The sequence below is a fragment of the Equus quagga genome, chromosome 7, assembly GCF_021613505.1.
Source record: "Equus quagga isolate Etosha38 chromosome 7, UCLA_HA_Equagga_1.0, whole genome shotgun sequence".
NCBI lineage: Eukaryota > Metazoa > Chordata > Mammalia > Perissodactyla > Equidae > Equus > Equus quagga.
Window position 1 is genome coordinate 66,893,860 of NC_060273.1, and position 15,647 is coordinate 66,909,506.

Here is a 15,647-nt window from a genome sequence, read left to right on the forward strand (position 1 = left end):
TCCCTTTGGTCATTATATATTGTCCCTCTGTGTCTCTCTTTACCTGTCTTATTTTGAAATCCACTTGGTCTGATATAAGAATTGCAACACCTGCCTTTTTCTCCTTGCTATTAGCTTGAAGTATTGTCCTCCACCCCTTCACCCTGAGCCTTTGTTTGTCCTTGGGGCTGAGCTGTGTTTCTTGGAGGCAACAAATTGTTGGATCTTGTTCTTTAATCCATTTTGCCACTCTGTGTGTTTTTATTGGAGAGTTCAATCCGTTTACATTGAGAGTGATTATTGATGCATGTGGACTTAATGCTGTCAATCTGTTGCTCATTATTTTCTTTTCCTGCGTTTCTTTTCCTGTGTGCTTTAGACTACCCATTTAATACTGCAATTTCTTATGCTGGGTTTCTTAGATTTTTCCTTATTTATGATTTGTGACTCTGTTCTGTATTTTATTTTAGTGTCTACCTTGAAGTTTGTATTTAGAATCTCGTGTATAATATAGTCTATTCTCTGGTGGTCTCTTACTTACTTGACCAATACTGATTTAGACCCTTTGCTCTTCCCCTCCTAAATAATTATTTTCATTTCTTATTCCAACTCGTGTTATGAATTTGTAGTTAGAGTGATAAGATCGTCCTTGCTTTGGTAGTTTCCTTACCTTTACCCTAATGCTATAGTTGAATATTTGCTATCCTGTTATGGTTCTATTCATCAGTCTCCCTAGTCTGTGGATTGTGACCCCCTTTCTCCCTTTTTTCGTTTTTCAGGTATGAGAGTGTTCTTGAGGATTTCTTGTAGTGGAGGGCTTTTAGTTACAAATTCCCTTAACTTTTGTTTGTCTGGAAAAAATTTAATTTCTCCCTCATGTCTGAAGGAAATTCTTGCTGGATAGAGTATTCTTGGCCGAAGATTTTTATCTTTTAAAGCTTTGAATATGTCACTCCATTCTCTCGTAGCTTGTAAGGTTTCTGTAGAGAAATCTGCTGACAGTCTGATAGGGGCTCCTTTATAGGTTATTCTCTTCTTCTTTCTTACTTCCCTGAGTATTCTTTCCTTATCTTTCCTTCTCGCCAATTTTACTACTATGTGCCTTGCAGTAGGTCTTTTTACATTGACAAATCTAGGAGATCTGAAAGCTTCCTCTACACACATTTCTCCGTCAATCCCTAGATTTGGGAAGTTCTCTTCAATAATTTCGTTAAGCACACTTTCTGCTCCATTTTCCTTTTCCATGTTCTCAAGAATTCCTATGATCCTTATGTTCTTACTCCTCATTGAATCCACTATCTCTTGGACATTTTCCTCATTTTTTAAAATTCTTAATTCTCTTTCTTCCTCTGTCTGGAGCCATTCAGCCCGTCTATCTTCAATTATGTTAATTTGCTCTTCCGTGGTGTCTACACGGGCATTCAGGGAATCCATATTCTGTTTTATCTGGTCCATTGTGTTTTTCATCTCTAGTAATTCTCTTTGATTCTTCTTTATGATTTCAGTCTCTTTTATGAAGTAAATCCAGAACTCGGCTTATTTCTCTATCTTTCTCACTACCTCATTGAGTTTTTTTATTATAGCTGCTCTGAACTCATTATCACTTAGTTTACCTAATTCCAAGTCCTCAGGACTTAATTCTATGTTTTTATTGTTTTCCTTCTGGTCTGGGGCTTTTATAAATTGCTGGATGGTACAGGAGCGTTTTTTTCGCATGGTGGTAGAATTCGCTTGCAGTTACAGCCTGTCGCCACTAGATGGGGGTGGAGAGCTGCGTGTTATGAGCTCTCCGCCTTTGGGCAAGATGGCTGCGTCCAGTGGCTTTGCTGGGAGGGAGGGGCTGCTATTCTCACTCGCCAATCTGGATTCAGATCAGTTCTGTTCTCTGGTCTCCCGAGGCCCTGGGTTTATGGGGTCCCCGCAGATGGAAGCTTTCCCCCTGTCAGCGGGTTTCCACTGAACCAGCGGCAGGAGTCCTGGATGATCCCCCGGTCGCGCGGCCCCTCCCCCGCTCCTTCCCGACCCGCGCCGCAGCGATGGCAGACTCTAGGGGAGGGAGCGATGTTCTCTCCTACCGTTCCAGCGCCTCCGAGGCCGCAAGTAGGGTTTATGATCTCCACCTTCTTGGTATTGTAGGTCTCTAACGTGTTGGCATTAGATTTATTCTCTGAAATTCAGTTTTTCCAATCCTTTGTTGTATTTTGGAGGGGAGAGAATCCCGGGTCAGCTCACCCCGCCATTTTTCTCCACCCCTTTGGTTCTTCATTTGTTTTTTAAAATAGATTTCAGGTCTTTGGTGAATATCTATAGTTTTATTTATTATTTTGAACGTGTTTATCATGGTTACTTTAAATTTCTTGTCTGAATCATCTGTGGCTCTGTTTCTATTGACACTTTTCCTCTTGATTTTTAGTCCTTGGTGCTGGTTCTTTTTTTTTTTTTTAGCATGCTTTGGCATTTTTTGGGGGTGGGGCGGGGATGAGGGATGTCATGTATAAGAAGTTGTAGAAGTTCTGGATGAAGCTATCTTTCTCCAAGGAGGTTGAATTTTCTTGTAGCAAGTGACAGAGTACCTGGGAATCAGCTTGATCATGTCATAAGCTTTCTTATGATTGATGTATTTCTGTTTTGTGCTTATTTCTAGGGTATGGCTCTTATTCCTAGGATATGATGATTATGATACCTTAGGATCTTTACAATGATCTGTTTACCTTGATGGGACTTGAATTCCAAACTCCGTCTTTTCAGTACCTCATAATGGCTGAAATATTTGCTCAGATTTTTAGGCTTCCAGTTGCCTTTTTTCTACTGGGTGTTTTGGAGTCTTTCTCTGCATAATACAGCTTAGGAAGTGATCAATAATTTGAGAGGAATATGTGCTTAGAGCCCACATTCTATTTTCTCTGGAATTTTGCCCTCAAGTCCCAGCTGCTTTGTCAGCCCTGAATGCTGACTTTTGTCTATTCAGCCCAGTAAGGCTGCCATTTTCTTCTTGGACTCTTTTCATCTACACTACAATTTGAGACATGCTCTCAGAGAAAAATTCCAGAATGAATAGCCCCTTTCTAGAATCTTGCCCAAATCATAGTCCTTTGTGTTCTGCCTACATTTATTGTTCTTTGAATATTATTTACATATTTTGTGCAGCTTTTATAGTTGTATTTGACAGGAGAGCTAATCAGGTAGCTGCTACTCTGTCAGGCTTGCAAATCTTTTATCTCTGTGTTTGTTTTTTTTTTTTTGTGAGGAAGATTGGCCCTGAGCTAACATCTGTTACCAATCTTCCTCTTTTTGCTTGAGGAAGATTGTTGCTGAGCTAATATCTGTGCCAATCTTCCTCTGTTTTATGTGGGAGGCTGCCACAGTGTGGCTTGATGAGCAGTGCTAGGTCCATGCCTGGGATCTGAACCTGTAAACCCTGGGCCGCTGAAGTGGAGTATGAGAACTTAACCACTACACCACTGGGCCAGCCCCATTATCTCAGTTTTAAATGAAGAAATGGAAGTCTAGAGAAGTTATGTAAATTGCCGAGGTCAAATAGCTTGTAAATGACAGAGCTGAGATTTAACCCTAGGTCTTTCTGACTCCCACGCTTGTGTTCTTGTCCCTACACTTACTACATCCTTATGTAACAGCAACTATGTATTGAATGCCTATTAGGTGCCAGGCAGTGTCAGTTGCTTTCCAAATAATAACTCTTTTTTTAAATAAAAATCTTATCAAAGAGGAGGTGTTATCTCTCTCTTATAGATATGAAAACTGACCTCAGAGTTCAAGTCTCTTTTTTTTGAGGGTATTGAGAACATAAGTGGCCTTGTATGGATCTGAATCCAACTCTTTCTGGCTCCAAATCTTTGTACAATCCACCACGCTCATATTAAAAATTAATTGTTAGATGCATGAACTTGGCGAATCACTTCTCTGAGCCCTGGCGTTCTAATTTGTGAAATGTGAATACCAGTTATTGTTCGGAGTATCTGACAGTGTTGTTTGACTTGCAAAGGAGATCATGGCGTGTGAAGACTTAATGTCAAGCCACATGGCCCTTCGTAGACACGAATGTTAATTGGTGGACAGTCTTTCAACTCATGCTGCAATGTTACTGATCCACAAGTGGGCTTACATTACCTTTTGTACACTATAATTTCCCTAATTTTGATTTAATTTGTCTCAATTTCAACCAATATGCATTCAGCAGCTACTATTTGCCAAGCACTCCAGGGGAGATAAACAAATGTTGGCAGCTCAGCCTCTGCCTTCTACGAGTCTAATAATCTCATTAGAGAAACAAGGATCATAGGCCTGAGATTATTATAGTGTAATAGAAATGAATAGATCAAGTACTTTATTAAATATAAACAAGCAGCAAAACATGTGGCACAGACACTTTCATTTTGAGCATTCAGGAAAGGTAGGAAGAACTTTCGGAGGTCAACTCCATAGTTGGCCTGCCTGAGTTGGAAGCCCAGCTCTATTTCTTACTGACTATATGACCTTTAACCAGTTACTTACCTTGCTAAGCCTTGTTCCTTATTTGTAAAGTGTAGATAATAATAGTACCTAATGAATAGGATTATTGTGAGGAATTTATCATATGAATGTTTAACACAGTGCTTTCCTCAATACAGACTTTCTGTAATTCTATAATTTAAAAATTATTATTAACTGTTATTACTGAGTATCTGGAGGGTGACAGAATTTGGTTTGAGGAGGTGTAGAGAGGCGTTCTTGGAGGTGAAATAGTTTGTGGAAAGACCGGAGCCCATTCTCCAGAGTGCTAATCAGCAACGGGCAGGAGAAGGAACAGCTAGACGTGTTGATGCCCACAATTTGGACAGCAGTCTTTGACCCCTTCCTTGGACTTGGCATCAGTCTCTCATCTCTTTGCTAAGTTCGGCTTTATCACCTAAGGATGTGGGAGTTGTTGAGGAAGAAGCAAGTAAAGTAGGTAATGTTATTTTTCCCTAAGATTTTCACCATTCTTAGTTTTTAGCTCTCACAGAAACCTTCAGAATTCTAAGTTCTTTCTTTGCCTTCCCTCTAGTGTTCCCATGGAATTGAGGGTTGCTTGTTCTGGGGAGTTAGGTTCACTTGTCTGTAGGGTCAAGTCGTATTGTTTATAATGAGTCTAACTCCATTTTATCCATCTTTTAAAGTCTATTGCTCATAGGGTAGCCATATGCCCATCCTCACATTCCTATAATGCTTAAAACTTCCTAGGTGACATTGGGCAACTTTAGCTTCCCCAAATGGTAAAGTTCAGCTCTTTTCCCCACCTCATTACTTTGGGGCCGGCTGTGCTGCCACCACATCTGCAGTGGCTCAGACCTCCAGGTGTCCTCAGGAGTAAGTCAGGGTGCAGCAGAAGTCCCATGCTTGTGAACAGCTGATAAAAATGCATGAGGACTCACTGTTAGGGCAATTGCTTCTCCATCTCCTCCTTTTATCCTAGTACTGGTGAATTATAATTTAAGGAGTGTTTCCACCTGATGCTGTTACTCGCCAGTGCGGTAGGGGTGGGTAAAGGTTAAAGCCCTTTCATGAGCAGGAGTTTTGTGGATTATGGAGAACTGGCAGTGGTGATCTCGTGCCAGGGCCTGTAGACCTCCTGCTCCCATCCCGAGCTTCTTGGGGCTGACACAGACAGGGACCGGGCTTTATCTGGTGTTCGAAGCCTGGCAGAGTAGCTGATCATCCCAGCTTCAGGCCAACATAACAAGACTTTTGAGAAACATGACTATTAAAAAAAAAATCAACAGACTGAATGGCGATTCTGTCAGAAGCAGAAATATTAGAAAAACAAACAAACTAGATGACCAAGAATTTCAAATTAACCAAAAAAGAGATCAGGACAGATATTAAAAGTATGAAACAAAAACAACCAATCACAAAAGTAACTGAGCAAATCTTCTGTTTGTAAAATCTTACCATTGGGGGAAATGGAGCAGTGTGCTCAAGCATCTTTCTGCATCATTTCTTACTACTGTCTGTGCATCTACAGTTATCTCAATAAAACTTTCAATTAAAAAAGGGGAAAAATCTCATATTGAAAGGGTGTATAGAATGCCAAAGAAGAAATAAGAAAAATCCTGCATCTAGGAATATTATAGTGATGCTTAAGAATATCAAAGGCAAATTCTAAATGTTTCCAGAGAAGAAGACATCACTTATAAAAGACTTAGTGTAAGACAGACTCTTCAACGGAACTCTGGATATAGGAAGACCGTTGAGTATTTTCAAATACTTTTTTAAAATAGAGGAAGAGAATGGGAGAATAAGAATATGTCCTCAGTACTTTAGAATTAAATTCCAGGTAATACCAATATGACAGGTGTATGGAGGAAGAACCATCAGTGTGAGAATGTGTTAAAATTCCTTATTTTATATTAAAATTTAAAAGAAAAAGTAAGATAGAATTAAAAAGAAATATAGGAAAAGTGGAGAAAAGAAATAATAAGATAGTAGAAACGGCTCCAAAAATATGATAACCACAATTAGTGTAAATGGACTAAACTCGCCAGTTTAAAGATAATGATGGACAGACTATATTTTAAAAAAACCCACAAGATCTACACCTAAAGAGCAACAGCATGCACAGGTGGAAATTAATAGAATAAATTAAAAAAAATACATATCAAAGACTAATCAAAGAATACTGATATAATTATATTAATATCATACTTTAAACAATAACATTTTATTATATAATATATTATGAATAATATAAAAATAAAAATGGAAAAATTTATTGGGGATGGAGAAAGTCACTACATGATGATGAGTCAATTTGCCAAAAGATATAATAATTTGAATATAATCTAGTTATCTCTAAGAATTTGATGCAAATATTGATCAAACTTAAAAGAGAAGTTGATAAATACAACATCATCATGGGTGATTTAATCTTCCTCTGTCTTGATAAAGACACAAAAATATTAGCAAGGGATAGAAGATCTGAACTACCCAATTAATAAGCTTGATGTTATGGACATATATAATATATGAAATAAATGAATTATGGTGATATGAACAATGAGGATGAGACAAAAATAGAATATTTAATAATGTTCTAAATAAACACGTACAGCATGATACTCTTTTTATGATGTTAAAAACAGTCAAAATAAAAAGAAATAATTTTTAGGAGTACATATAGATGCAATCAGTGAAAAGGAAATCAAGGGAAAGATGAACATGAAATTCAGGATGAAGTTTGCCTTGGGCGGGAGGAGAGGCAGAAGATGGAGTCCCTGTGGACAGAGGCAGAGTTGTGTCAAAATCCTAGCATTTATTGGGGCTGGGGGTTCATGAGTGCTACTTGCATGATTAAGAAGAACTAATTAAAGAATTATCCATATGAATAAAAGTGGGCCATATATTTGAAACACATTTCATTTAAATTACTTTGCGGGAAAATGGTGCTGAGAGCATATGGATAAAACAGCAATTGCCCAGAGAGGTGGAGCGCTTCTAAAAGGTGCTTACATTTGAGCTGCCGCTTCAAGATCACACAGAAATTCATCATGTATAAAAAGGAGGAAGGTCATTGCATGCAGAGGAAGCAGCGTAATCAAAGCATTAGAGCAGAGAGAATTAGGTTTCCGTTGGTGGAGTTTTTAGTAGTCCAGGCCATTGTTAATGAGAGCCTGACAGAACGGAGGAAGTGGAAATGGAAGCCATGAAATAAATCTAATGAATCATTTGGAAATAGAATTAATTTGATGTCAAATCAAGGAGAATCATACTCAGCACTCTGTCACCTAGTACACATGCAGTAAAGGGAACCTGCGTTTCTTTTGCTGATCATGGTGCAAGAGAGTGATGCCAAAGCTTCTAATTTGGTAACAGTAGACATTGGTAGCATTTTATGAGATGACATGGGAAAAGGAGGAGGGTTGTGGAATGATTATGAATTGAGATTGTTTTAGCTATGTTAAGTCTCAAGTACCATCAGTTCTGTTATAACATGACATATGTGTTCCTAAATATCACTGTGATATTCAAAATTGTGCAATACAAACCTTGGAGCTTAAGGGAAAAATGGAGTTATGGGGATAACATTTAAATATTCATCAGTGACCTGTTAAAAAGATAGAAACCTCACAAAAATTGTAGAATAGTTTTACATATGTTAAATGGTTAAGAAATACATAAAAACTGCAGTAAATATGGCACTTTACCTTACAAAAGACCTGAAGTTTTGCTTGCGGAAGCGGGCATCGGAAAGATCGTGCTGTGAGTTTTTGTGAGGTGGAAGGAAGGTTGTCAGGAATCAGAGGAAAGTGGACACACTTGATGTGGATGGATGGCGCTCATCATGCACATGGTAAGCTGAGGGCAGCTGCTAGATATTTGAGGTGATTTCGCCTGTGCATTTTGTTTCTTGCAGAGGAAATTATGCATAAGCAAATGTGAAATTTGCATTATGCCCAAATATGTATCATATAACCTCATATATCAATCATATTGCAACAAATTAGCCTTTCAAAACAAGTGTTATAGCAGAACTGACTGTACCTGTGGGACTTTGAGAGGAAGTTAAGTTAGAGATAAAGTATGCCAAAAGCCTTTAAACAAAACACTCCTCTTAACCCAGCAATGTCACCTTTAAAAATTTAAACTAAAGAAATATTCAGGGATATTGCCCATGACTAAATAAAAAGTTTTTTAGAATAGTGAAAAGTTTGAAATAAGGTTAAGGTCAACAATATGGGATTGGTTAAATAAATTATGCTCATCCATTAACAGTTGACCATGTAGTTGTGAATAATCACTTTGTGAAAGGGCGTATATTGGGTGAGAAAATATTAATGATAGATTACCAAAATTTGAAATGATCGTGTTTCACAAACCCCTTTATACAATATCATTTTTGTAAAATTTATGAATATATATGTGTATAGAACAAGTACTGAAAAGACATATTCTAGCATTATCTTTGGATCGTGTGTTTATGGATGATTTATCTTTGTGCTTTTTTGTTTTTTCCTAATATTCAGCAATGAATTTGTATTTTTTTTTAAAAAAAGGGAATTTATTGGCTCATTTAAGCTTAAGAGTGCAGCTTGGCTTGATTCAGGTCTATCCGATGTCTCCAGGCCCCATCTTTCAGCTCAGCTTCTCCAGAAGCCTTCATGGTCAGGGTGCACCCCCCATCCTTGTGGGAGTTGAAAGAAGGCTATTAGCTTTTGTAGAAGAAAAGAGCCTGTGTATATTTTTATGATTAAAAGAAAAAGCACTCACTTTTTAAAAAGAATGAATAAGGATGTTTTTGATGGAGTAAGTTCTCAGAAGTCAACGGCAGTGGGGCCAGGGGACCTAGAGAAGAGCTAGCCTGGGATAGCAGGACACACACACACACACATTTTCCTCTATAGCAAGAGGACTTCTGTGTGTGGACATGGATAGATTGCTACATTATCTTCTAGCTCTAAGAGTCTCTCATCCTCCAGAGATAGGCTATGCCTCCATATCCCATCCCAGCCTGATTACCATTCTAGTCAGGGAAGTGTTTGGTATGTTTAATGTAAATCAGCCTTTCTGGAAACTGTAATACATTTTTTTGTATGTTCTGTATTTTGGGGAAATCAATTGGGCATTATCTTTCAGCCACCAGAGAGCCTTTACATTAAATCCGCCCTCGGCCTCTCCAGGAAGGTGGCCTGTCTCTTCCCACATTACCTGCAGGGTTGCTATGATGATCTGCAGTGGAGAATGAACCGTGCCAAGATCATGAGGAAGGAAGGAGGAATGCCATGCATGGGAAGAGGCTCATAGAGCCTGAAATTCTCTATCAATATAATGACATTCGAGAGTCCCGCATTTGATGATAATTCAGAAAGCCTATCAGCATCATGTTGAGTATCTGTTCACATCAGCTTACAATTATTGTGAGCTTTTCATGTGCTGGCTGATTCAAAGGAAAGAAGACAGTTCTGTTGGGGACACAATATAGGCCTGAATGGAATGAAATTTGAGTAAATGTTTATTAGTTTTAGTCAGAGCACAAGATCAACACAGGCAAGTCACTGCCGTGACTCTTAAATGGTTTGTGAACCACGTGTCTCTGCTTCCAACCCATCAGGGTGTTAAGATGCGGATGCTTGGGCTCCAAGATCTACTGAGTCAGGACCTCTGCGGAGTAGCTCCGCATATTAAACATGTTTTCTCCTTACGTACACTGAGGCATGAGAGCTGTCGGCAGAGGGTCTCCAGGGGAGGCTTCATGAAAGAGGTAGGAACCGAGCTTGGCATTGAAAGATGGAGAAGAGCTAGAAGGGCCTTCCAGGTAGAGGGGAGCCAGACACAAAGGCAGAGAGGCATGGAGCAAGGCCTACTCTGCGGGCAGTGAGAACAGCAACTTGGATGGAATGAATGGCACCAGGTGGGGAGAGTGGACTGTAGGACTGAAAGAGTGATTGAGACATGAGAGAGAAGGTCCAACAGTTCTTTACTTTTTCTTGTTTCATAAGATATATATAAATTGATATTTATATTTACCACACTGTCATCAGCATGTGTAGATTTGATACCTACTTCCAACTTTCCCCCTACCCAACAGACACAAAACTTGTATTTTCAGCTGAATAAAGCAAGTAATGCTATACTCTTTTGTGTTCTGATATTTGTGAAAGAATTGAACAAGCGTGCAACAACAAAATGAACCTAAGTTCTTAAAACATTTCCATTTATAGAGTGACTTTATTATAAGGATAGCCTTGAATTTAGTTGAATGTATAAAATGAATATATCGTTTACAGTCTTCAGTAGTTTAAGTGTTTTCGTGTTATGATACTGAATGCTAAACCTGACAGGTGATAGAAACTACCCACAATGCTGTGGGGGTTGGCAATGGGGGGTCTCTTGCAGGTGTGTGACTTGATGAAAATGGTACATCGTCCTGGGATATGCAAGATGGCTTGGGGTGAGGGTGGAGCAGGGAGATCAATGAGAAGATTATGTCAATAACTGAGGGAAAATATGATGTGGCCTTCTTGATTCTTGATGGTGGGACTTGGGAAGACAGAACAGCTGAGAGAGAGAAAGTGGCAAGAAGTCTCTGGAAGAGGCCAGTCGGAGAAAAACCTTTGGCATCTGTAAGAAAGGAATGTTTTCCAGTGGCGTCCTGTCTCCTGAGGAATGTAAAAAGAACAAATCAGGGCAGTAATACGCTCTGTGTGGCAGCAAATATTCAGGTTACCCTGGGGAGAGACATGAAAAACCTCTGTTTGCGTGGACGACAAGTCATTTCCATCTCCCTGGGCTGAGCGAAAGCCCCAGCTGTGTGATTTCTTAACCAATTATGGGAACTTGCAGAGCAAATGCAGTGCATTTAATGCAAGGCCACAAATCTGGGGCAACTTTCTGCTTTGAAGATTTTCTTATTTCATCTGCGATTTCCTTTTTACGGTTCTCACTTACAGGAATGTATAGAGGTGTCAAGGCAGACTCTGAGGCATCTTCCTCTTGCACTTCTGCCTCCATCCTGCTTCCTAAGAGGCAAGTGATGGGCAACTTGGTGGTTTCCCTTTGGGGCACAGAGCAGGGCCCAGAATAGGTAGGCTGGGTAAGGCAGTGTGGATGCCCCATACTGGCCTTCTTAGTCAGCCACTTGTCCCACCAGGGAATGAGCCTGGCCTGAGATTTGGGGTCCCCTGATGTAAAGAGAGGTTAACGTGAAAACCTGGACACATCATAAAAAGCTATTGAAATTTTCCAAAAAATTCATTCCAAGGGGCTTTACCATTGTTTCCTTTCTGCTTTTTCCAAGTGACTATTTGGGCCTCTTACCTTGAGCTATGAGGATAGGGGCTTGTGCCTCTCCTGCCATGCTGTGCTCACAGACTTTACTTTAATAGTAATTTACCCAGATTATCTGACCTCTTGACTGTGAGTCTGACTTCTAAGAGCTTCAGCTAGCATGAAATAGTTTTCCCCTCCATCAGCAGGGAGGAAGGGGCCCCCACTTCATTCTCTTCTCTTACTTGTTACCCTTCCATAATAGTAATAATAATATTAATAGTGATGATGATGATAATGGTGAAAAGAATTGAAGTAACTTTCCAAAACTACGTTCAAGGAGAATAATAAAATAGGAAGAATCTGTTTTCATACTTGGGTAACAGAAGGGACCGAGGTGTTACTGTCTAGGCCAGCTCTCCTGGGTGAGCTTCTTTGAATGTCACTGACCCCCAAAGATACATCTGCATCCTATTCCTGGGACCTGTAAATGTTACTTTACATGGAAAAAAAATTCATTGCAGAGGGAATCATCCTGGTATATCTGGGTGGTCCTAAATCCAATCACAAGGGTCCTTATGAGAATGGGGCAGAAGAAGATTTCATATACACAGAAGAAGAGGAGGCAATGGGACCATGGAGAAAGAGACAGAAGCGATGTGACCACAAGACAAGGAGTGTTGACAGCCACCAGGAGCTGGGAGAGGCAAGGAACAGATTCTGCCTGAGAGCCTTTGGAAGGAAGGTGGTTCTGCTGATGCCTGATTTCAGCTCAGTGAAACGAATTTTGGATTTCTGGCCTCTAGAACTATGAGAGAATAACCTTTTTTACTGTTTTAAGCCACCAAGTTTGTAGTAATTTGTTATAGCAGCCACAGGAAGCAAATCCAGTTCAAAGCTGTTTTTCCTGCACATGGCTGTATTAAGGGTCCTAGTCTTTAACTATGGGAAGTGGCACAGTGAAAATCTGGGGAGAGCAGATGGTGCAGGAAGCATCTTCTTAATGCCCTAGTCTTCACAGAATCTGAAAGTGAGGTGTGGAAGCAACAACTTTAGGTCACTTAGTGTCCCTCCTTTTTTTTTTTTTTTTTAAGAAGATTAGCCCTGAGCTAACAACTGCCAATCCTCCTCTTTTTTTTTTTTTTCCCTGAGGAAGAGTGGCTTTGAGCGAACATCCATGCCCATCTTCCTCTACTTTATATGTGGGACACCTGCCTCAGCATGGCTTTTGCCGAGTGGTGCCATGTCTGCACCCAGGATCTGAACCGGCGAATCCCGGGCCGCTGAGAAGTGGAACGTGTGAACTTAACCGCTGCGCCACCGGGCCTGCCCATCCATCCTTTTTTCTATCCTCCCTCTAACAACTGAGGACCTACTATGAATCAAGCCCTCTGCCAGGCATGGACTCTTGGATGTTCCCTTTTCCAAAACACCTTCTTCCATATAAATCCAACCTTTCTCATCTGAATGAGACCTTGAATTTATACTGTGTGGATGAGCCTCTTGGATAAGGAAATATAAAAGAAAAAGGCTGATAAGGATCGTTCAATTGGTAAGAAGACTGCCATGTCTTCCCTTTCTTCCCCCATCAACAACAAGTGGCTGACTTTCCATGGCTCTAGAGTGGGGTCAATTTAAAAAAAAACATTGACTAAAACTTGAGCCGGAATCAATATCTTGGTAATGGAAGAGCAGGAAGACAGACAGCCTTGGGTAATAGGAAAATTCCAGATCAAAACAGGGTCAACCTGGGGCGATGGCTAGTGGTTTTTTTTCTTAAAGACAATATTTTAATTGAAAGAATATAGCCACATTTGTAGAATCTAATCCAGGCCACCGAGGAGCTGTGAATATTCAAAGGGAAGGCAGAAGGAAGAGGGAGACGAGGGGCATGAAGCAGACTGGGGGCTCTGCATACATGAAGGAAAATGGGATCTCTAAGAACATCGTCCGCCTGGCAGCAGGGGTCAGGAAAAGATTTCACCAGGGTTTGCTTACCAGGGTTAGGGGCTCATTGAGAAGCAGGAGGTATGTCAGCAAGGGAGACACATCTGTAAGCACACAAAATCCACTAAAAATCTTTTAGTCTGTTTCACAGTCAGAAAGTCTAAGGCAATAGTTTGGAATGGGTCTCCTTTGTACTAGCTTGTGTTTTTGCTCTCTGAGTCTTAATTTTCCCATCTGCACAGTGAAAGGTTTGGATTAGAGAACTTGAATTCTACAGCACTGGAGAATTTAAAATGTCAGGTCTGAAGGGGGCATTACAGATCATCTTGTCATTCTAGCTGTTCTGTGGAGCTGAAGGGTGAGTCCCCGATTGTTGAAATGACTCGTCCAAAGCCACACAGCAAGGAGCTGGTGGTGAAGCGTGGGTTAGAATCTAGAGCCTGGGGCTTCTGGGCTAGGTTCTCCCCGTTCACCTGTGGGTTGTTAATTGAGGGGATTGACTCATGGAAGGATTTCGGGGTTTCTGTAACCCCTCTGAGTTTATATGCCAAAGTTTTGTGAATATCTATACATTTTTTTAAAAAGAATGAAAATCTTTAATGTGATCTCCAGAAATGGCTAAGGACTTTTCGAAAAGCCATCCATCAATTAATTCAACAAAGATTTATTGTGCCTCTGCTGCATGTGAGGCCCTCTTCCGGGCGCTTAGGATGGAGCAGCAGACAGAGCGGACACAAATCCCTGCTCTCAAGCAGCTTATATTTCACAGGTGGGGGGATAGGAAATTAATGAGTAAAATGCATGTCAGATGGTGACAGGTATATGAAAAAAATAAAATAGGGACAGGGAGTACAGGCGACTACTCTGCTTTACTTGAATTGAAATTAACTTTTCCCCCCAAGTGATGAGACTCCTGGCCCTGAAGATCAGAAGCACACCATGATGAAGGGACACAGCATGCTGTGCTATGGGACATTTTACAAGGGGGCAGCTAGAGGTGGTGTCCTTAGAAAGCGCCTGCTCCTGCTTCCTTGGTCATTTTCAAGGATGCCTGTGCCAGGAAAGTGAGCAATTCATTCTCCTGGGCCACCTGAAGCTGGTTGCTGGGCCATTATCACTCACAGGGCGCCACATGCTGTCCACTGCCCCAGGTAGCGGTGGTTTCTGTGTCAGCATTATCTATGACTTACTGCATCACTGCATCCTGGGGAGGAGGGGATGAGGCGGGCAGGGAGGGAGCAACAGCAGTTGATGGAAGTTCTGTGTTTGGGGATGAATAAATGATAACCTTTTGGTGGTCTGTGTTGCTGCTTTTTCAAAGCGTTTGAGCTTGATTTGAGCTTCACATGGTTCTTAGAGACATGGCAGGTATGGTTAATCCCCCTTTAAAGATTTATCATCCAACACACAGAAGTGTATGGGGTCATATGGCAGGTTAGAAAAGGGCCAAGGATTAAAACCCAGATCCTCTTGTCTCCTTGTAAGAGTCCTTCCTTCTCCATTCTCATTCTTGATTTCATCCCTGTCTCCTTTCTTTCCCTTATATTCCACATTCAATCCAGCAGCAAATCCTTCTCCTTGGAAATATATCTAGACCCTGACCTCACCCTCCCACCCTGACGGCCCTAGACCAGCCCATCTTCTCTCTTGCATGGACTGTTGCAATAAACTGCTCACTGGCCTCTCTGTTGCAACCCTTTCCCCCATCAGCTGCGGTGTTTCTTTACCATTCAGTACAAAACATCAGCTCCTGTCACTGCTGTCTGCTCATGTTGCTTTGTTTTTCTTCACAGCATTTATCAGTACTTGGTGTTATATGATAATTGTTCACTTTTTGTTTTCCTCTGTCTCTTCTTCCTGCCGTTAATTCCTTATAACAACTAACGAGCTTCTACTGTGTGTCATGCATTGTTCTAGGCAATGAGGTTACAAATATGAAAACAATACAGTTGCTGTCTTGCAAAGATGTCATGAGAGAGGAA